The following is a 21272-nucleotide window of genomic DNA, read 5'->3' on the forward strand; positions in this document are numbered from 1 at the left end:
TCGACACGCAACCTTGCTGCAACGGCTATGCTTCTGCTTATGCATGACCGCAGATGTGAGAAGGCAGGGGCATGTGCTGCATGACTAAGCGATCATATCACGTCTATGCATGCCCAGGTCTGGACGTTACAGGACCTGACTCATCAATTGAGAATGGATGGTGATTGGACTCCATTTGGACGATGGACATGGGGTTGGCCATTGCTATAGAAACTGTTATTCAAGCTGTTATTTCTATTTCCAATATTATCATATGCTGTCTTCCTTACATAGTGATGCTGACACGAGGCATGGTTGAACTGCTATGAAAGCATTATGTGTTCGGGTGCTTGGCTACGATAGATTGACCTCTACAGATCGCAGGGTGGTATGTATAGGAGGTGGGAATCCTTATGATTGTTTATGATCTCTACAGATCACGGGGTGGCATGTATTGGAGATGGAAATTTCTGTGATCTGTAGAGTCATAAAAATCTCCTGTGAGAAGAAGAGGCCAGACCTTGGGAAAGAAGATGTTTGCCTGCCTAGGCTGAGCGATAAGGAGCAGGGATGCAGCTGCTCAGCCCGGTTCACAGGCAGCCCCCCCTCTGAAACCTGTTGAAGCCGGCCGCTCGGCCGGGCTTGTAGCCAACTTAACCGCAGACGTCCTCCAAACTAGCTTTGGAGGCCAAACAGCCAGATATGAGGAAGAAGAGGAGGAAGGCAGGACCCTCGAATTGAGGGCTGGGACCCCCGACTGGTGTGTGCGCCTGCGCACCCGGTGGGGGGAGAGTTGCACAACTAGAGGCAGAGTTTGTCTGCCCCCCCAGGCTGCCTCCTGGTTCGTACTGACCCTACGTGCCAGGATGCACTGGGCATTAGAAGTGGACAGTGCGGAGAGAGCTGGGGGGAGGAGAAACTCCTGACTTTGAGGCCTGCGCTGTCTCCACGGGAGCCGGTCAGCAACTGTCTCTCCCTGATCTGCCAGCTCGAGAGGATGTTCGGGTCCAGATCGGCAGGTATCACCTCGTGAGTAGTTATCCATACTTTACTGCTTTTATATGCTTTCACCTGAATAAATGCTCGATGTAGTCACCTCGTTCTGGTGTGATTATTGCCGAATCCTGAGCCCATCCAGAACACACAGGTTATATCATATATATAAAAAATCTGAAGATGAAAGGAATTAGTAAAATATCCCTCAACCTCTGTACTCAAATTAATCAATCATTAATTAATTATGTGAAATAATTTATTATTCTAATTATATTACTTGTGAGATCTAACCTCATCAGGTATGAATCTTCCAGAAAGGAGGTGATGGTGGCAATGCAAAATAAAAAGCAACAAGGGCAATGATTATAATCTTGCAATATGCAACAGCAGCGAACCAAACTAAACAGGCCAGATAAAATAATTACAGTCAGCTAAATAAAATATGTCTCCAAATACTGTGACAAACAACCAAATTGCTAATGAAGCAGCATTTCCATGATGAAATGACCTTACTTCAGAGGCAGAAAAAGCCAGAGTGGAAAAAATTGAAGAGGTATTGATGCTTTTTTTTTCCTGTGAAGCTCTGCTAATAATATTACACAAGTATTATCTGTTGTTCAGAGAAGTAATATTAACAGATGCTGTTTTTTTTATGAAATAGTGGGATGTGTTTTTTTTTCCAGTGGAAAAAGTAAAGCAAATGAACCTGGCATGTACAGGATTAAACCTAATTTTCCCCAAACATTTCACATGCAGCTCTCTTCTTTAAGTCTCTAGTGTAAAAATAAAAAATAGACTTCCTCTTTCAAGTTTTTGCTTTCTCATTGACTACTTTGATACAGCCAAATGCTTCTCATTTTGAATCCTATTGAATGAAGGAAATGCAATATATTTCAATTACAGTTGGGCTAATCTCTCTGCCAAATTTACTGGTCTATGTAAAACTATGATGAGAGCACTGGATGAAATCCATAAAATTAGACATCTTTGGCTGAGTTGCTCACGTCAGAATTATATGTTTAAATGACAAAACTATTTTAAAGAATGGACCTTGATGATTCCTACTTTATAGTAATATAAATGCCACCAAGAGTCAGTCCTGATGGATGACAGCATTATGAAAACACAGCAAATGGGAGACCAACAGAGTCCATTTCTAAATTAGATTTATAAATTCAACCATATGAGAACAAGCTATGTAGATGGTGCCACATCAGGAAATGGTCCACATTAGAGAAGGGAAAAAAAAAAAGTGATCATGACATTTCTCCCCTGTATTAAATTATCACATACATTTCACTCTCCATCTTTCACCTTTGTTTCCATGACTATTGGCTGAGGTATTGTAAAAGTAATTGCTTCTCCAGAAAAGACTAGTGTTCAGACTCACTGTATGAAATAGGCTTGGCTTACTTAATACAATAAAAGTTTTAAAATTTGAGCAAAAATAGAGATGCTTTCCTGTTCAAACCCAGTGACAGAGCATATTTTATTAGCATGGTATTATGCAGCGAAACAGTCCGAACAGGTGGAACTGCATACAGACTGAACTCCTGCAAATGAAACCATGCTAATTCCATTTTTCCCTACCAGGTGAATATGTTATTACAGCAGGATGGTGTAGCGTTTACCATATCCATTAACCAAGAGGCCCATTCACAGATCCTGTCCATATAAATACCCCTATGATTCCTTACCTTGTGTTTAAACAAGTATGAAATGCTTGCAGTAGCCAAGAAGTCTTATAAGTCACTAGTAAGTCAAACTTGTTATTAATTTAAGGCCCAATGAAGTCTCTGTTAACATTCACTTAGTTTATAAAATTAATTTAAAAGCCTATTAAAATTAATTGCCACTCGCTTCGCATGTGGAAAGCAGTCCGGCCATGTTAGCTCAGTGCTTCATGCGGGATAAAAGAGCCCTACTGAGATGCAGATTGCATGGCCTGAACCGAGCATATTCCGGCTACAGATATCCTGCTCCCACTACTGATATGTCTGAATGAAGAGTTAGTTCACGTTTCTATATTGCATCTGCACGGTGTTGCCTCATGCAGATGTATGCTGCATGTTTCTGCTAACTGAGCAGCCCTCTCTCTGATGTGACGGTGCCTGAGTTATGACTTGAAATAGGATAGAGAGGTAGTGGGCTGTTCCGGCATCTTGAGAAATCTGGACAATTTGGAGTTGAATTCAAAGCCTCTTATGTCAATGGAAAGGCTGTCCCTTGATGTAGGATGATACTGCATTTTTAGGTGCCCGTCTGCTAAAATGGTGGTATCATTTTGTGTGTAGAAATATCGCTTTTCTATCCACCTGACAGGAAGCTGGTCTCTCCAATATTTTTGCCAGTTGTATCAGTCCAGAAGTGGGTAGTAGCTTTGGCAACCTTTATGAGGATGGTGTTATACAACATTGCTGGAAATTAAGAAATGTAAGTGAAGAGAGAACGAAGGGCCTGGTGAGGACAAAAAGGCACAAGCCAGGACATAAAGAATTTGTCCTACTGTAGCTGAATGAAGGTGAGGAGAGGAAACAATTTAAGGTGGCTTGTTGCCTTCAGTACAGGCATTTCCTGACTTTTGGGGATTAACTTTCCAACATTAATGGTTGTTTTGGGAGTCTGTTTTCCACAAAAGTTTGTAGCACCTATTGATCCCATCAGAGCTCTCTATATGGGCTAGATATTCAAGGAGAATGACAAAAACATCCTCGGTGAGTTTCAAAAACACTTGTAACAAGAAAAATGTGTGGATTTCATAATTTCTGGTTTAATTTTATCTTCTTACACAGGCTTTTTTTCTAGATCCTTCTGTCCTTGGCCTTCCAATGAACTCTCTGCCCCATCCCTCTGTTCATCTCCATGTCAGACCCTTGCTTGTGTCCTTTTCACTTTTTGTGTCAGAAGTGAAATTTCAGGACTCAGAATACTTAGGCTTAATTTCAGATACTGTGGAAATTTGAGCTTGACGGAGACAATGGCCTAATGGCCACTTTTAGTGCATTGCTATTACTCAGACGTGAATCCAGTTTAATGTTTTTTCTTTATAGTCTTTCTCAGCATGTGTACATTAGGGTAAAGTTTTTATACTGTTCATGTACAGCCTTTTTCATTTGGGGGATAAGAGAGGGAATGGAAAAAGAAAGAAAGATGGAGAAAGAACAACCGTTTGACAGGAATGTAAATTGATGCTTTGACCAAGGATCTGAACCTGATAACTTTTCTGAACACGAGTACAAACCCCGGGCTAATAATACTTCAGTATTTCAAAAGTGTAGCAGATATACAACAACAAAACCAGGCTTTTGAAATTGAAACACTTGTCTGGTTTTCATTTGTTATTCCCACATAAACACAGAACATAAATGTGACGGATATGCTCCTTCCCCAGCTCATCCTGACTTCTCACACATAGCCCTGTTCAGGTGTTAACTACCACATTATCTGATCCTGGTAGTTGCCTCCCTGAGTTCTTCCCCCACCCAGACATTAACCATCAATAACAGTCCTGATGGCCCTATCCTGATGGGGAGATAAGGCTAACTGTGAGTACACCACCCAACAGTCATTTCTGAATTGAAAGAATGACTATCAGTCAATCATTTTATCCTATAAATACGGGGACAGCCCAAGAGCCCATTGAGCTCTCCTTGCATTGCAGCAGGCTGCACGCCAGGATCTCCCCTTGAGCAGGGATGCCTCTCAAGGATGCTCCTCAAGGTTGAGAGATCCTTCCCACAACAGATTTGTGGTAAGTGACTATAGCGTGCCTTTCTCTTTTTGAACTTGTAAACCTTACTTTGTAACTGTGCACAAATCCCTTAGACATAAACCGTTGACCAGGTCTGGGACTAGGACTGGATCCAGCCGCAGCACCCAGACTCCTCTCAGAAGGAGTTTGGAAAGCAAGGGGGTCCAATCTGAACCTCGTGACCCAACGGGAGGGTGTCCTTGATAATTCTGTGTGTGTCTTGAACCTCCATGTAGTAACTAATAAGTGACCTTGCCATAGAATCTCGTGAAATCATTGTCATTACCAATAAAACCTATTCCTATTTCTTTCCCACGAGTGAAGTGCATTGTGTCACTCGCCCCCACCATCACTCGTTCCGTGACAAAATACTACTTCCCATTGCTACCATTTTTACCACAAGGCATGATCTATATAATTTGGGAGCATGAAATGTGAAACAGGCTACTTCTTTGTTTCTATTATAAAAGTAGCCATTATAAATGAGCTAAAACCATATTTAATGCAAAATAAGAGCTCCTGTGGTCATATACCCAAATTGGATAATCTTTTTCCTTTCCATACTGTAAAGCAAGCCTTATCTCCAGTGTTCTTGGGAAGGTTAGACTTTAATTTGAAGGGATAAAGTTAAAATCCAACAAGAGAAGTTCAGATTTATTTGGGCATCTTGGCATCATCTTATTTTGTACCATTATACATTTGTCCTATCTCAGACCTGTAATAGCCTGCTCAAGCTTGTTGTCCTTGAGATCCTAAATTAGAGGGGAGACCGTATCCTTGTGCTTATCTCTACTCTGCTTGATTCTATAGACCACGGAGGCAAAATTATGTTTTTTTTTTAATACCTTTATATTATGCTAGCTATAAGGCTGTCCAGTGTCTGTTCTAAAATTAGAACAAGGTCGAACAGCCACCTATTAATGGTCCTTAGCAACCTATAAAATATTTTTGACCTGCATAACACCTATAGGTGTTGCCTCCATAGCATGTTTTGCTCAGGCCTGTTAAAGATGCTAAGCATATGCAGAATTGAATCTGAAAATAGATATATTGGGAATTTTGCAAAAGAGAATTAAAAATGAAAAGGAGATCTCTGAAACAGAGTAAACTCTGGGGTTTTATTTTCAGTTATCTGGACGTTAACAGAACCATTATTATTTGAAAGGCCATGTAAAGCAACAGAATGGAAAATTAACTTCTAGATTTACGTGAACTCTTTGGAAGCTACATTTTGCTGCGAGAATATGGAGAACAGAGACAGGGATGCATTGTCTAGCAGTGCGAGTTCTAGTCAAAGAAGGGCCTCCGTTCACTTAGGGTCTGGGGCTAAGTCTCAGACATTTCTGCTGGAGTCAGACAGTTGATTCAAAGCCCCATAACTGAACTACCACTCAACAATAACTGAAGTAACTGGCTTAGCTATCCATGGTAGTACTGCATTCAGATATGACAGAGTTCAGGTGTTTCTTCAGGGAACTCTAAGGATTTCTCAGGAGCCAGAGTGAAGTTGTGGAGGATTCTCAAAGAAAATATGTATCAAAGCAATGTTGAGGATGCCGGCCTCAAGTGATGTGACAATGTGCATGATGTGTGCCTCTGCAGTATGGAAAAATGATTGGAGATTTCTGGTTTCTCAGCAGGTGAGTGTTCCCTTTTCCCTATACCACTCTGTTATCCTAGGCATTGCATTTTATTTTGTTGTGTTAGTATTTTTATTCTTGAGTATATGCATCATGTATTTTTAAAGCTAAGCTTCCTTGCAGAGAAATTAATAATATTTTTCAATGGCATACCATGTAATTTTTGCTTTCTATTTCTGCCAATTTTATTAGCTCAATTAACTAATAACACTATTCCCAGAGCTGAAGATGCTAATGCAGAAAGAAAGATGTCTTGGCATGACAAGACATTATTATAGAGTGAAGTTTTTAATGTTGTTAAACAAATAAAAACAAGGATAGAAAATGAGATGATCAGTCTGTCACTCACTGAGCTTAGTAGGCATGGCTATAAGTTATTTTACTGGTCCTCTGAATAGGTAGCCACCACCAAGAATTACTTCTTTCACTTAACTCCTTATTAGTATTCAGGTAGACATATCACAGTTTGTGCTGAACAGAGAATAATGTCACCCAAATGCACCTAAACATGTTCCTTTTTCTTCCCTCTCCCATTTGCCATTGCAGGGACAGTAACAGGAGGCAAGACCTGACCTTTGAGGATTCCCTTGGTCTGATTTCACTGAAAGAAGACCTGACCTGAAGCTGTGTGGTGTGTGATGATGAGCAAGCATTACACAAATATGAATTAGTGCTTGCTTTAAATCAGTGACCTCTCTCTCTCTCTCTCTTTTAAATTTTTTTTAAAGCTTCCAATTTTTTCTTAGGCTGAAAAAATACTTCTTTTGAAACCCTGCGCACCCTCTGAACACATCCCATTAATTGTGCTTCTTTTTAAAATACAAAAGAAACAAACATTAAAGAGAAAGAAATTAATAATAGTCGGTTGTTTTTTGACAGTGTTTTGACAGTGTCTGGCTTCCAACAGTATTGTTGAAAACTTGCACTTTATAAGACACAGAAAGCAAACTTTGAACTTCGGTAGCTCAAAATAATTCAAATGAGGAAAAAAAAAAGTTTTTAAATTCCTATCAAACTCAGAAAAATGCTGGCAGAGGAAAGAGAGGATAAGGAGACTGTAATGGATGCAGTCTTCACCTATATCATTCTCCAGAATACTCAGTACAAGAATCTTATTAGCTTGTTGCTACTGTGGGGGCTTGGCTACTTTCCCTACCCTGAGCATGGGCTCTCTGAGCTGTCTGAGGTAGAGTCCGGCTTTGAGACTGGTCTTGTCCCTGTTGTCTTACTCTGTGACAGCTTATATTATGACTGTTTCAACAGTGATAGCGTGAAAGTTTGCATCTGAGTGTCTTATCCTAAAGATCATTCATGCATGAAAGACTCTAGGTTGCCTAAAAATTTCCATACAAATCTTAAATCAGGTCCTCTAAATTCATCAGGTTTTCTCTGTATCTGCTGATGCTCTACGGTTTTCCAATCCGCATTCAAGACTGAGGAAGTTGCTTTCCTTACTTCATCTCCATAGAGGCCACAGGAAATCTCAGCAGCAAAAAAGTTTGTAATTCTCATTACTTTGTGTAAATTCTCTTTGGGCGGCCACAAGGAAACCACAAGCTTTTTGCCTTCATAAATTTACCTTGGTACCTATTGGAAATGCAACATGCAATTGGTCATGCAACATAAAAATATTGCATATTTAACATATGCATGAATATGAATTAGTGAGCTAGACTTTGCTATCTCCTTGTTGAACCATTTATAGAATTGCCTCTTCTGTTGGCTTTCTGAAGTATGTAATCTCCTATGTCTTATGGTTCCTGGCCAGTTACAAATTTTGTGTCACCCTCGTGCTCAGTTTTTCATTTTTTCCAGAACGACTTTGAGTTGCTATGTGCAGGAATGTATGAAATGTGGCTTCTCCCAGATCCTCTGCCATCATGTCTCTAGCGAAACATTGGATTACTAAATAGATTGCCTTAATGCTATGTGACCTCTGGGGCCATCCAAAAACTGGGGAAAATAAAGTGCATGAACTGAAGTCAATGATGTATTAGGTGCTGGACCAAGATCTGAGAAATAAGGACTTGCTTAGAGCTTTAAAAATCAATGTCTATTTGATTGGCAGCTGACATAGCGCTATTAAATTAGTCAAATGTGTTTTTGTCTTCTACTTGGATCCATCTGAAATGCAATAGCTTTTTCTTTACACTTTTAAAAGTGCCAGAATCAGCTTTTCACACACACACACACACACACACACACACACAAAAAAAAAAAAAAAAGAGTTTGTTTCAGGTTCAGCAAGCAGGTTGACTGAATTGCTCTTTCAGGTTCTGCATCAGGGTCCAGCCAAATCCTGAAGTCTTTATTTAAACAAAATTCCCTCTGATCTCATAGTTTTACTTGGGAAAGAACTGGTGGATTTGGCACCAATTGCATGCTATAGAAACTAGAACTTTAAAGAGACTGTAATAAGGAAGCCCCACCTCATGAGGCCAAATGGGAGACTAAGCTAAAACATCACCTTAATAAACTGCTCAGCAATCTTTCTTCTCAGCAGAGGGGGAGCATACTGTCTGCATGAGTGACAAGCGTTTTCATTTCACTGCATTCATACTCGCCATTATTTTTTGTTTGTTTTACGTGATTAAGCTCAATTACAAGGATTATTGGGTCACCTACAGTTAAATGTTGCTTCAGCTGATAGATCCTTTGAACTGTCTGCTTCACAACAGCTTCTTGCAAATTACATGTTCCATCTCATGAGATATTTTCTCAGTAAAATAGTTTTAAATTAAACAAACTAATAAAAAAAATACAGTGAAACTCAGTTAATCCCTAGAGTGGCACGACTGCACATTCCCCCTACTCACTGTACAAACGTGACCTGCTGTGACACAGGAATAGGTTTTTGGAAGGAGCCATAGAAGCAGTCGAAAATGAAGCCTGCAGCTGATATTATACATATGTGTTCCACATGTAGGAGAGTAAAAAAATACCCCTGTGTTATTAGGGATATATATAATGGTGTATATTTTTTCCTATGATAGTTTCCATTTGCCTGCTTTATTCTGTAGTGTCATTCCCTGAAATCATTATTACAGTGTTGATTCTAGGTCAAAACCTCAGCTTCTGTTCTCCTCCCTCTATGCTCTCTCTCACATACTATCCAGAAATTAGCCAAAATGTTATCTTATAAGGGCAACCGAGGATCCTCCTAATCTAATTGCATTCCCATGGTGGCGCAGAGCCAGAGAAGCATGCATGGAAAAGGTCAATTAAGGATAGGTTTGAGACGTCCTACCTGATCGCTGCAGTCAGTGCAATTCAGATCAGCTATAACGTCCTGTTGCTGTTTCAGGATCAGTGAAACTGAAAAATGCATAGTTTGGAATCACTTTCCTGTCACGGTCCCCATCTCATCTGCACTAAGTATGACCTGAGCATAATGGACACTTTGCATGTGATAGTTGTGCCTCGTTTCAGGGTTTTTTTTTTTTTTTTTTTTTTTTTTTTTACAAAGACTTTGCATGTCTTAGAGCAATAAACTGTTTGATACAAGAACAAACCCATGAGTTAACTGCTGGAATAATTGACTCAGTCACCAACTGTAAACTGGAACAAAAGGTTGGTCTCCCAGGAGAAAAAAAGAAAGCCTATTCACAGATATGTCTTTTCTTGTCCAGCTTGTTTCTGCTTTGCTAAGGAAAAAAAAAAGAAATATGCTTGTCCTTTGGTCAGCCGTCATTTCAGAGAGACGACAAAATCGTTCGGAAGTGGATTGTTCCCCCTTGAAGCAACGTCTGGCAGTGGTACGTTTGCAGAAATGTCACCATTTTGTTCTTTGAACACCCCTTCTGGTCATGCTTTCCTGCGTTCTCCTCTCTTCCGCAGCACTTCCAAAGCAGCATTGTGCTTAAACTTTAAATGATATTTCAACTTGCTGCAAAACCCCAAGGCGCTGGCACGTTTCCAAGGCGTTTAGAATTTTTTTTTATCCCTTTAAAAAGGGAGAGGAAAGAGAGGAAGGGAGGGAGAAACAACTTGTAATGAATTCCACACCTGCATAGCTGAAAGGCATTTTATGTATCAGGGGTCTCTGGAGTTTTTCTGGTCTGGAGATTATAATGTAGCAATTAAAACAGGCATTGTAGTAGCACTGTCATTATCTTAGCAGATCTCTATCATCCATAATTGACAGAGAATGTTTAATTTGAGATATTTGGTAAAATAATGTCTGGAACATTTACATTAAGTAAAGGGGAAAGAAACTATGCTTGGGGTCATATTACATTTTGAAAGATGAAATAAGGAGTAACTCTGGGGAAAGTTCCATTTTTATGGGGAAGACAGCAACATAGATGTGCTTCTCGTGAGATTTTGAATGAATTTGTGGAGCTTACAGACATATCAATAGGAGGATTAATTGCTAAAATTCATGGTCTTGCCTTCTTGTAAAGCATTTGTAATTTTGCTTCATCTGCTGAAAACAGTCACTTTCATTTAATTTTTTAGGGAATGCTTTATAAAAGGAAAAACAGTACTGGAAGCATTGAAGGAAGGACATCAGGAAAAAGATTTCCTGAACCTTTTTACCTTTTTTTTTTTTTTTTAAGAACATTAGGCATATGCAAAGCATCATCAGTCACTCTAAAGTTCTCCAGATGGGGTCACTCTTCACTGCATTGGAATTGTTCAGGATTTTCACCCATGTAAGGGTGAATATGTGCTCCTTTATGTAAAACTACTGTCTTTTCCAAATACTGGATCTCAATCACAGAAAATAAAGTTCTGAGCTCCTATGGCTACATTTATATCCCTCTGTAATTCACTTTTAGCATGCATTTGCTTATGATCCACAAAGAAATAAGATGGTCTCATTAAAATATACTTTTAAGAAAAGATACTCTGATGTGAACAGACCACAGAGTTAAAACTGTGCTATTTGATTTGTGCCTGTTCATAAGACAACTTTGGCTATGTTAGATTTTTTTTTTTTCAGCTGATGCTCTTTACTGGGAGGAAAAGCCATGTTGATGGTATTCTTTGCAGTGTTTCACAGAATGGTCTGGACCCACAGAAAGCAGGGCCGGGTGGATCTAAGTGAAACCAGGCATATAACTTAGTAAATAATTTGTGTCAGCAGTATTTTCAATTACATGAATCATATTTGGGCAGCTGTCTGCATCTCTATAGGTAATAGCATTAAAAACAATAGTTTCTGAGCAGTTAACAACTTATTTAACAGCATTAACAGTTTGCTGCTCTGCTTTAGGCTGTTAACTTTAAAAATGACCCTTCGGGCTAGATATGATTGATTTTGATGGTTTTATTGCATTAATATTGTCAATGTCACATTCTGGAAGTTGCTGCATTAATACATCCATGGACATGAGTGTTTCAGTGAGAGGGCAGGAAGTTCACTTCAGTAAACTTAAGTATAAAACAGTGCAATCTTCCAGAATAGCAAAAACAACCTGATTCTAAAGAGACTTCATGAGTAGGAATAAATAAGGATCTCGGTTTCTTATGTAACGCTCAGCCTGACACAATATAGAAACCCAGAAATCCTCCTTAGAAAGAAATCCAGGCACTGATATTCCTGTCTCTCTCTCTCAAGTATTTTCTTTAACTGAGGGGTTAACTGAGGGGTGTCTGTGCCTGATAAATAACCTTTTTATCTTACAACATTAAATATAATTAGTTAAGTCTTCAAAAAAGTTTCTCTACCAGAATATCTTAGGTATATTTTCTCAGCATTGTTTCATGGCAATTTATCTTTTCCTGTTGTATGAGAATTACTGCTATTTTACCAGTGAGAAATTATATGTTGGCATTTTCCCCACTCCGACAGCTTTGAGAAACCAGGACTTACAAATCTACTACTGGTAACTTACTGAGCATGGGAATATCTGGCTACCCCGATGCCCATAGTGCTAGTCTTCCAGTCTAAGCTCTTTTTTCCCTTAACTTATTTATAAATGGAAATACTTTTACAGGGTTTATGCCAAGTCATTTGTAATCAGAAAATAAATGATTTCACCACTTAATAAATCCTATAATTTTTAGGCTGTGTCAATTAGGTTTTCTACTAACTTCCTGTTATTTACATGGTGAAAACTTGGCATTAGATATTTTGGCTGAATTGGTTCTAGGCACTATTTTTTGTAGGAATTGCTTTATGCAAAGAATACAAAAACAGCGTAGCATTTGAAACTTTCTCATAATATCCCCTTCTGCAAGGAAAGGGGAAGGAGAGATGACACACCTCGGCACAAATTAGCACAGTCAAGGTTGAAAGGAAAGGGCTCAGACAACGCTTCCAGGAGCTTTCATTGCAAGAGAAATTCCACACCTTCTGCTCCACCCAGATTTTATTTCCTCAGTTGCCTACACGGGTTCAGCCTCTTATATTCCATAAAACTCATATATTATGGGCTGACTGCCCTGGCTACTTAGGATGAGTAGAAAGGTGAAGGTAGAAAGAGAGATTTTCCTGCCACCCATCTCCCCCCACCCCTTTCCACAGAGAGGGAAAGCTCTGTGGCTTTAGGATTAGTGAAATCACACAGGAAGCTACTTGATACATGTGATAACTTTGGATACCAACTATAGAACAAAAGCCTGGCTCTAGGAACAGGTATACAGCAATAGGCACTGCAAGTTAGAAATAAAAGGTCTAGGTCCTTAACTGTACTTAGATTTCCAGCTCTCAGTAAATCAATAGCACTTCATATTTTTGCATTTTGCCCCAGGCTCTCCTTTTTTTCTGTTCATCTAGCCCAAAGTACCTAAGATGCTGGCAGGAGAACTGCTCTATTCATTGTCTAGTAACTACATTCCTAATAAAGTAACATATCTTAGCTCTCGAGAAGATGACTTTTTGTTTGCATAAGTTCAATGCTTGTCAAAGTACAGCCTAGCACTGCAGCACCAGTTATCCTGATGGATACATTCAGAAATCTAAATGATCATGAAAAATATGTCTGAATTTAACAAGTTGAAATTTGCTTCTTGCATAGGCAAGAGCACGATACCTAGAGAAAGGATAAATTGAACAAACGAGAGGGAACGTCTGGGTAGGCAGCAGTCTATAAAGACAGGTGGTGTGGTTCACAAAGCAAATAATACAAATCACAGCAGGACAATTTTGTTAAAAAGTTACCCCTTCTAGTATTTCACCCTAGCAGAAGTAAACTTTGTAGAATATTTGGTAAAATGGCTTTGTTTTGTTCCAATTCTAGTTATGACATCCAAATCAGTAGCCTCAGCTGCAAAAAATAATTAGAAGGAGGATATCAGTGTATATTAAAATTGCAGTAGACACATCATTTTTTCTCCTCTATAAACTTACACCTTCCCCAGCTGAAAATCAAAACAAAGTCTTTATAGAAATTGTCACTGAAAACTAAATAAATTATGCAGCTCTGTCATAGAGCTCTTAAGGTCTTCTAACAATATGCTTCAGTAATGCTAGAGTATCTTACCAGCCCCTAATGTTGGGGAGAGGAAAATGTAAGCAGAATTTAAATTCAGGGATTTGAACACAATCTTCTGGTTTTTGTTACACATGAGACCTAATGCCACAATAGGCCTATTTTCTAGATCTCTAAAAGGAAATTACTAGGTCATTCAGATATTAGCCAGATATATAATAAGAAAATCAGTCGTTAGCTAGGTTAAATATTTCTGAAAAAGTAATTGCAGGAGAGATGAAGGCAGCGTTAGATGTTTGGCAAGGAAGCAATATGTTCCAGTTATCTCAGCAAGTCAGTCATGCTTCATACATCAGAAGGAAAAAGTCCCTTAACAGGTCCTGCCAATCTCAGAGAGTGGAAATTTCCTTCCACAAGTAAGGGAGAAAGATATGGCTGACATGAACCTGGGGTTGGTAGATCCTATCTCCCATCTCAGAGTGCAGACATGGCCAAGGCTGATATGTGTCTCAGAGGAAAGTGGGGAAAAAAATCCAATCCCAGAGATCAAACTATCCATCAGAGGAAAATCCTTCCTGATCTCTGTGGATCATTAAATGAAACTCCAAGATATGAAATATGATTAGATTCATTACCATAATATAAAACTACAACTGTTAAAGTGATGTTACCCTCTTTTTTTTTAATTGCAAAACTATGTCTGTGTAGTTAGCACTATTTAATCCAAATGTGCTTCTTGACATTAATTCAGATATAAACACTGGTTGTGGTGTTAGTCCAATGATAATCTGGATCTGAACATAGCTGCCAACAGTCCATTTTTAATAAAAGTAGCTTCCCTCTCTCCCCCACCCTCCCACCTACAGGATGAAAAAGGAAGAAAAGAAATCAGATTGCTGTAGATTTGGTCCTCTCACTCTAAGCAACGAGAGTAAAAATTTTCAGGAATCTATATTTGTGGAGTCATTCTTGGAGGAATATGGCCACCCGATGAACGAGCCATACCAGACATTGGAGTAAGCACGTGGTGCAGACCAAAAGGTCACTTTGAACCTGCGACCTATGGGAAGATCGACGAAGCCTGACAACAACCAAACAGAGAGAAGAAAGTCTCTAGCCAATCAGACGATACGGGGGCGTACGCGGGGAAAGGAAATGGTATATAAGGGGCGACTTTGTTTCAATAAACGGTTCTTTCAGCTTGATTCACATTGGATTGTGCTGAGCCCATGGTTTTTCTCTCCTCATATATTCTGCACATTGTATCACCCACACTTTATGTGAGCACCATGGAGTATATTTAGCTAAAACAAATACTTGCATAGCTGAGCCTGGTCCTAAGTCTACACGATTTTCTCAGTTCCTTTGCAAAGCTGATTGCTCCTGCAAAGTATTAGAAAATGTTCCTTCTGTGGACACTCAGAGTGGCTACAGAGAACCTGCAGTGTATTGTGGTATGTGGAACCAAAAAACCCGTTGTTGACTCACAAGAAAATTTCACGAACATTAGGAAGACCATTAAGGATAAAGCAGCGTCTTTCCAAACATGAAGCATCTATCAAGCATGGCTTTTCAACAGAGGGATGTTGTTCAAATACATGTGAATGTAAGCTGGCAATACAACAAGTTCTCCTTGCAGGTACATTGGGGAAAACCTATTAAATTCCCTTTGTAACTTGGCCTGAGGTCTCTGGAGTTGCTCGGGAGATAAGCTGCTAAAAGAAAATGGGTAACAGCACTGTTGTTAGCAGTCTTTGTGCTTAGCTCCAGATCCTCAAAGGTTTTTATGTGTGCCATCAGTATGTAGGCAATTAATCTGCATAATTTCTGACTGTCCAGCCTTCCGGAAATACCTGCTCACTGCACTTGCCAAAGGGTTAACTCCATCATTAGTCCAGGCACATCCTCACTGACTGTTGCATCTGCCTATAAACTCAGATATTCCTATATACGCCTTTTATTCTTATGTTGTCCACCTCAGATGAATGCCAACATTTTGGTAATGCTGAAGTTTGATACTAAATGTAAATGATGCTAAATATAATATTAAGAAGTAAACATTTCCTGTACAGGGTAGATATATGCTATATACCACACAAAGTAACCATGTAATTGATTTTACAGTATAACCGTATGATTGATTTTACACGGTATTTCATTTTTCTGTGCTTTCAGCTGATCCCCAGAGAAATAAAGAAGGAAGTTTTCTCCTCTGCTATACCTATTACATTCCTAAAATGCTTAGGTACATTGTGGAAGGTTTCACCCTTCCTCTGAACATCAGACATCGGTCATTGCCAAAGGTAGCAGACCGAACGGGCTAAGAATCAGATCCGTTATATTGTTCTCTGTTCCTAGATAAGTAATTTGCATTTGTTGGAAAAAGAAGAAAGTAAATTTAATCAAATCCAGCCTGAGCGATACCTTGTAATTTCAGTATTGTCATCCTTATTAAGGTCTACATGTAAATTCTTAGTATTTCTTTTAAATGTTAATGTAGATTTTTAATTGAAAGTGAATGTTAATGAAATGTTCATTTTTTGTTAAATTTTAATTGTTGTTAATTCACGGATTTCGATTCAGAATATTTTAACAATTTAGAATGGTTTTAAAAAAGTTTTCAGAGTTGTTCTGTGGTGGTGAATGAGGTCTCCCTCTGCTGACTGGCCCTGCATGCCCATTACTCACACAGATACTTGGTAGAATCACGCTGTACCTCTTGGATCCCTTCCTAGAGTAATAGGTGACACATTTCCAAAGCAGGTCTGTTCGAGCCCATCTTTGCAAAATCTGGAGATTTTACTCTGGTCAGGATCGCTTATCTGTGTGATGTGAGGCAGGGTGGTTTGAACAACAGATTTAATTTAGATAATTTTCAAAATATTGTGACTTGATACTGCTTTGCAGAATCAACCTTTTCAGTTCCCTTTTCCTGCTTTCAGCATAGAAAATCATCTATGGCAGCAAATGCTGTTATAATTAATACTTTTTTCATTAGGCTACTGAAAAAAAAAAAGGAGTGACAGAATAGCTATGAGGAAGAAAATCATAGCAACAAACCAGGAAGAATTATTTGGCTTTGGAAATATCTCTGTCAGTGCGATACTATCTTCTGAAAAAGATCCGGTTCAGCGGTCTGAGTAAGAATGGGAACTTGGTGGCTAATGGCCTGGCGGTCTCAGTGTGGGGTCACAAGTGGGTGATTTTCTCATATCAAGATCAGAGCTGGGTTACAACTGACTGGTTCGCCCCTAGTCAAAACAGGCTGTCTCTTATTTCACTGGTGATAGAAAGCTTTGAGATGCATTTCCTAAGATGAACGTATCATGTTTTTTCCATAATTATATTCTGGATTCTGGAACCACTTAGTTCAGGTAGCTAAAATGCTCATGAGGAAAAACAAAGCAAAAAAACAACAACAACAACAAACACCTTTGTTAGTAAGTTTTGCCTTTATCTGACACTGTGAACTGATGCTCTGAGGCAGGTGAGCACATGCATACCTCAGAAATTACTCAGATATATCCATGGTATATTTTTAGACATAAACATAATTCAACATGCTTGTTTATTCTTCTTGACTAATGCATTTTCATAAGGTAAAGGCAACTTTTCATGAGATGTGCACCATATGATAATATATATTACAATAGCTCTCCAAAAGCATTTGTTGTGTTTTAAAGCATTGTTTTTATTTGTTTTATGGCAGGTCTCATGTCTCTCAGCTGACTTGAGCAAAAAAATACATTTGGGGAGGCAGTAAACTAGTGGAACTGATAGATCATAGAATCATAGAATGCTTAAAGTTGGAAGGGACTTCTAGAGGTCATCTAGTCCAACCCCTCTGCACACGCAGGGTCACATAGAGCACGTGGCACAGGACTACATCCAAGTGGGTTTTGAAGATCTCCAGACAAGGAGACTCCACAACCTCTCTGGGCAGCCTGTTCCAGTGCTCCGTCACCCTCACTGTCAAGAAATTTTTCCTTAACTTCCTGTGGAACTTTTGATGCGTTAGTTTCTAGCCGTTTCCTCTAGTTCTATTAGTGGCCACCAGTGAAAAGAGGCCAGAACCATCCTCCTCACTGCCTCCCTTGAGGTACTTATAGACACTGATTAGATCCCCTCTCAGCCTTCTCTTCTCCAGGCTGAACAGGCCCAGCTCCCTCACCCTCTCCTCATAGGGCAGATGTTCCAGGCCCTGATCATCCTTGTAGCCCTGCGCTGCACTCTCTCCAGCAGCTCCACATCCCTCTTGTACAGGGGGGCCCAGAACTGGACACAATACTCCAGATGAGGCCTCACCAGGGCTGAGTAGAGGGGCAGGATCACCTCCCTCGACCTGCTGGAGACTCTCTTCTTAATGCACCCCAGGATCCCATTGGCCTTCTTGGCCACGAGGGCACACTGCTGCCTCATGGTCAACTTGTCGTCCACCATGACACCCAGGTCTTTCTCTGCAGAGCTGCTCTCCAGAAGGTCAGTCCCCAGCCTGTCCTGGTGTCTGGGGTTATTCCTCCCCAGGTGTAGGACCTTGCACTTGTCTTTGTTGAATTTCATGAGGTTTCTTACCGCCCAGTTGTCCAGTCTGTCCAGGTCCCTCTGGATGGCAATGCAGCCCTCTGGGCTAGCAGATACTCCTCCCAGTTTGGTATCATCAGCAAACTTGCTGAGAGCGCACTCTGTGCCTTCTTCCAGGTCATTGATGAATAAATTGAACAGGACTGGACCAAGGACTGACCCCTGGGGGACCCCGCTAGCTACAGGCCTCCAACTAGACTCTGCACCGCTGATCACCACTCTCCGGGCCCTGCCATCCATCCAGTTCCTAATCCACCTCGCTGTCCACTCATCTATCCCACACTTCTGGAGCTTGCCCAGGAGGATGTTGTGAGGGACGGTGTCAAAAGCCTTGGTGAAGTCAAGATAGATGACATCCACCGCTCTCCCCTCATCTATCCAGCCGGTCATTCCATCATAGAAGGCTATCAGGTTAGTCAAGCAAGATTTCCCTTTGGTGAATCCATGCTGACTACTCTTGAGCACCTTCTTGTCCTCCATGTGCCTGGAGACAACGGCCAGTATGAGCCGTTCCATCACTTTTCCGGGGATGGAGGTGAGGCTCACTGGCCTGCAGTTGCCTGGGTCCTCCTTCTTGCCTTTTTTGAAGACTGGTGAGATATTGGCTTTCTTCCAGTCCTCTGGCACCTCCTCCATTCTCCAGGATCTTTCAAAGATGATGGAGAGCGGCTTAGCTATGACCTCTGCCAGCTCCCGCAGCACTCTGGGGTGCATCCCCTCAGGGTCCATGGACTTGTGGGTATCGAGGTTCCTTAGGTGCTCTCTGACCCAATCTTCCTCTACCCAGGGCAACTCTTCGTCTCTCCAGTCTTCTTCTCTTGTCCCTAGGGCCTGGGGCTCTAAAGGGCTGCCCTTGGTAAACATCGAAGCAAAGATATTAGTGTCCTTTATGAAATGCACTGTAGCTAATAATTACCATTGCTCTTCAGCATGTAACTACTTCACCATTTAGTTAAAGAAAGAAAACTGGTTAGATTATCGAGCCTAGTCTTATTTAATGATTCCCAGTCTAGCCTGAAAACTTCTTAGAGCGAATCTTTAGATGATGCAAATTGTGTAGTCAATTGATTTCAAGCTGAGAAATTCCTTCTGTTCAAATTTACTAATAGCAAAGGTTTTAATAAAATGTCTCAGAACCTTGCTATTTAAATTCAGAAAACATTACTGAAGCTAAGCTGCGTAAATATATCTACTATTCCTACTCAGCAAATATGAGAATAACTACAAGCGACCTTTAGTTTCTCCATGGCTTCTAGAAACAGCATTTAGATACAGTAAAGATAGTGGTAAAGCCCTTCTTTTGACTCAGAAGGATTTTGCCTTCTGAAAACACAATAAAAAAAATAAAACTGGTAAGATTTAAAATTATGTTCCTTACATTTATGTTTGTTTTCCTTTTCATTTAGGGTCCAGATTGTGTTTTGCTCTTTCCTTCTAAAATAAGTATAGCACTTTCATATTTTTGGTATAAATTAGGAGAACTTTAAATGTAGACTTTTCCTAAGATTTCATAGTAGACTAATGCCTTCATTTATAATGTTGATTAATTTGTTGGAGGTAGATATGTAATGCAAATCGCAAGCCTATAGGACAGATCGTCTGAATGATGCATTCAGTCAATATATTTCTTTATTCTAATACTTCTATGATAATTTAAAGGCTTATTCCCATAGTATTTCACAATTGCTATTGTTTTTAATTTTATTTTGTTTTTAATGAACTTGCTATTATGTGATTGCAGGGGCTAAAGGCTGTAAAACTTAAAAATCCTGGTTTCTTGGCAATGTCTGAATTTTTTTTACTTGCAAAAAAATATTATTGGTGCTACTACACATAGTGATTCTGTTTCAGACAATGATGCATATGTATTTATTACCGGTGAGTATTCAGTTTTCTAGTAACTCTAGGCAAAAACATCAGACCCTCTGGGTTTATAATAATACATTAAGAACACATAGTGGAATAATGTTCATTATCCCCTGTGGAAATATCTGGCATCACTGTCAAGAGTGCCCTGACCTTTCCTGAGGCTTTCTGGGCTGAGGCCATTGCCCTTGTGGATTGGCATTCAGTGATGTCAGCCACTTGGATATTTTTGCATGTTTTTTCCATGTACTTCATTCGCACTTGTGCGGCTCTCTACTTTCCTTGATCGCAAATAAATGAAGTGTCATTTCTGAATTCAGTTACTGCAGCACTACAATTCATTCACCTTTAAGGATCAGATCACACATAATGGTTAGTTCTTCCTGGAATGACTAGATCTCTCACTTTTGGCAGACACACTGGTTTTTCTTTTGGCCAAACGGCAGTGATGACTTTCAGCACAAGTAGTTCAATGGAGAAACTGATAAGTACTGAAGAATAGATGATTCAGTAGGTGTCACTCTTCCTTTGCGTCACAGCTCAGCACACTTAGGAACTTATTTTTCTGAAGCCATCTTCACTGGAGAAATAAAATAGACTCATCTTTACCAGTATAAGAGGAAATGGCACATTTTGTAAAGCACATGACTGAATTAGACCTCCCGCCTTGGCCACAATTCATTTTTGGCAATGCATTTGGCCAATGTATCTTTTGTCAGAGTCGAGTGCCATACTCTTGACAACTTATCATCTGTTATTTTGCAGTAAGGCTGTTCAACATATAAAATTATATGACACACTAAAGCATGAAATAATGATTTTAAATTCCAGATTGTGCAATTGTACACTCTGTGAAAATTAAACAGCCAAATGTTGTCAAACATCTTGAGCTCTTCAAATTAAAGTAGGTACATGAAAATGTGTAGTTTAGTTATTAATCACTCCTTTTTAAGCTAAAATTTTCATTCATCTCTATCAGTATCACTAGGGATCTATTTCTATTTCCAATGAATAACTTTTGACCCTCTTAATCTCTTGTACCTTGTTGTTATGCAATATTTTCAAGTTTATTCCCCTATT

This window comes from Tinamus guttatus, unplaced genomic scaffold, assembly GCF_059628265.1.
Source record: "Tinamus guttatus ecotype Peru unplaced genomic scaffold, ASM5962826v1 Tinamus_guttatus_pri_ptg000445l, whole genome shotgun sequence".
NCBI classification, from domain to species: Eukaryota; Metazoa; Chordata; class Aves; order Tinamiformes; family Tinamidae; genus Tinamus; species Tinamus guttatus.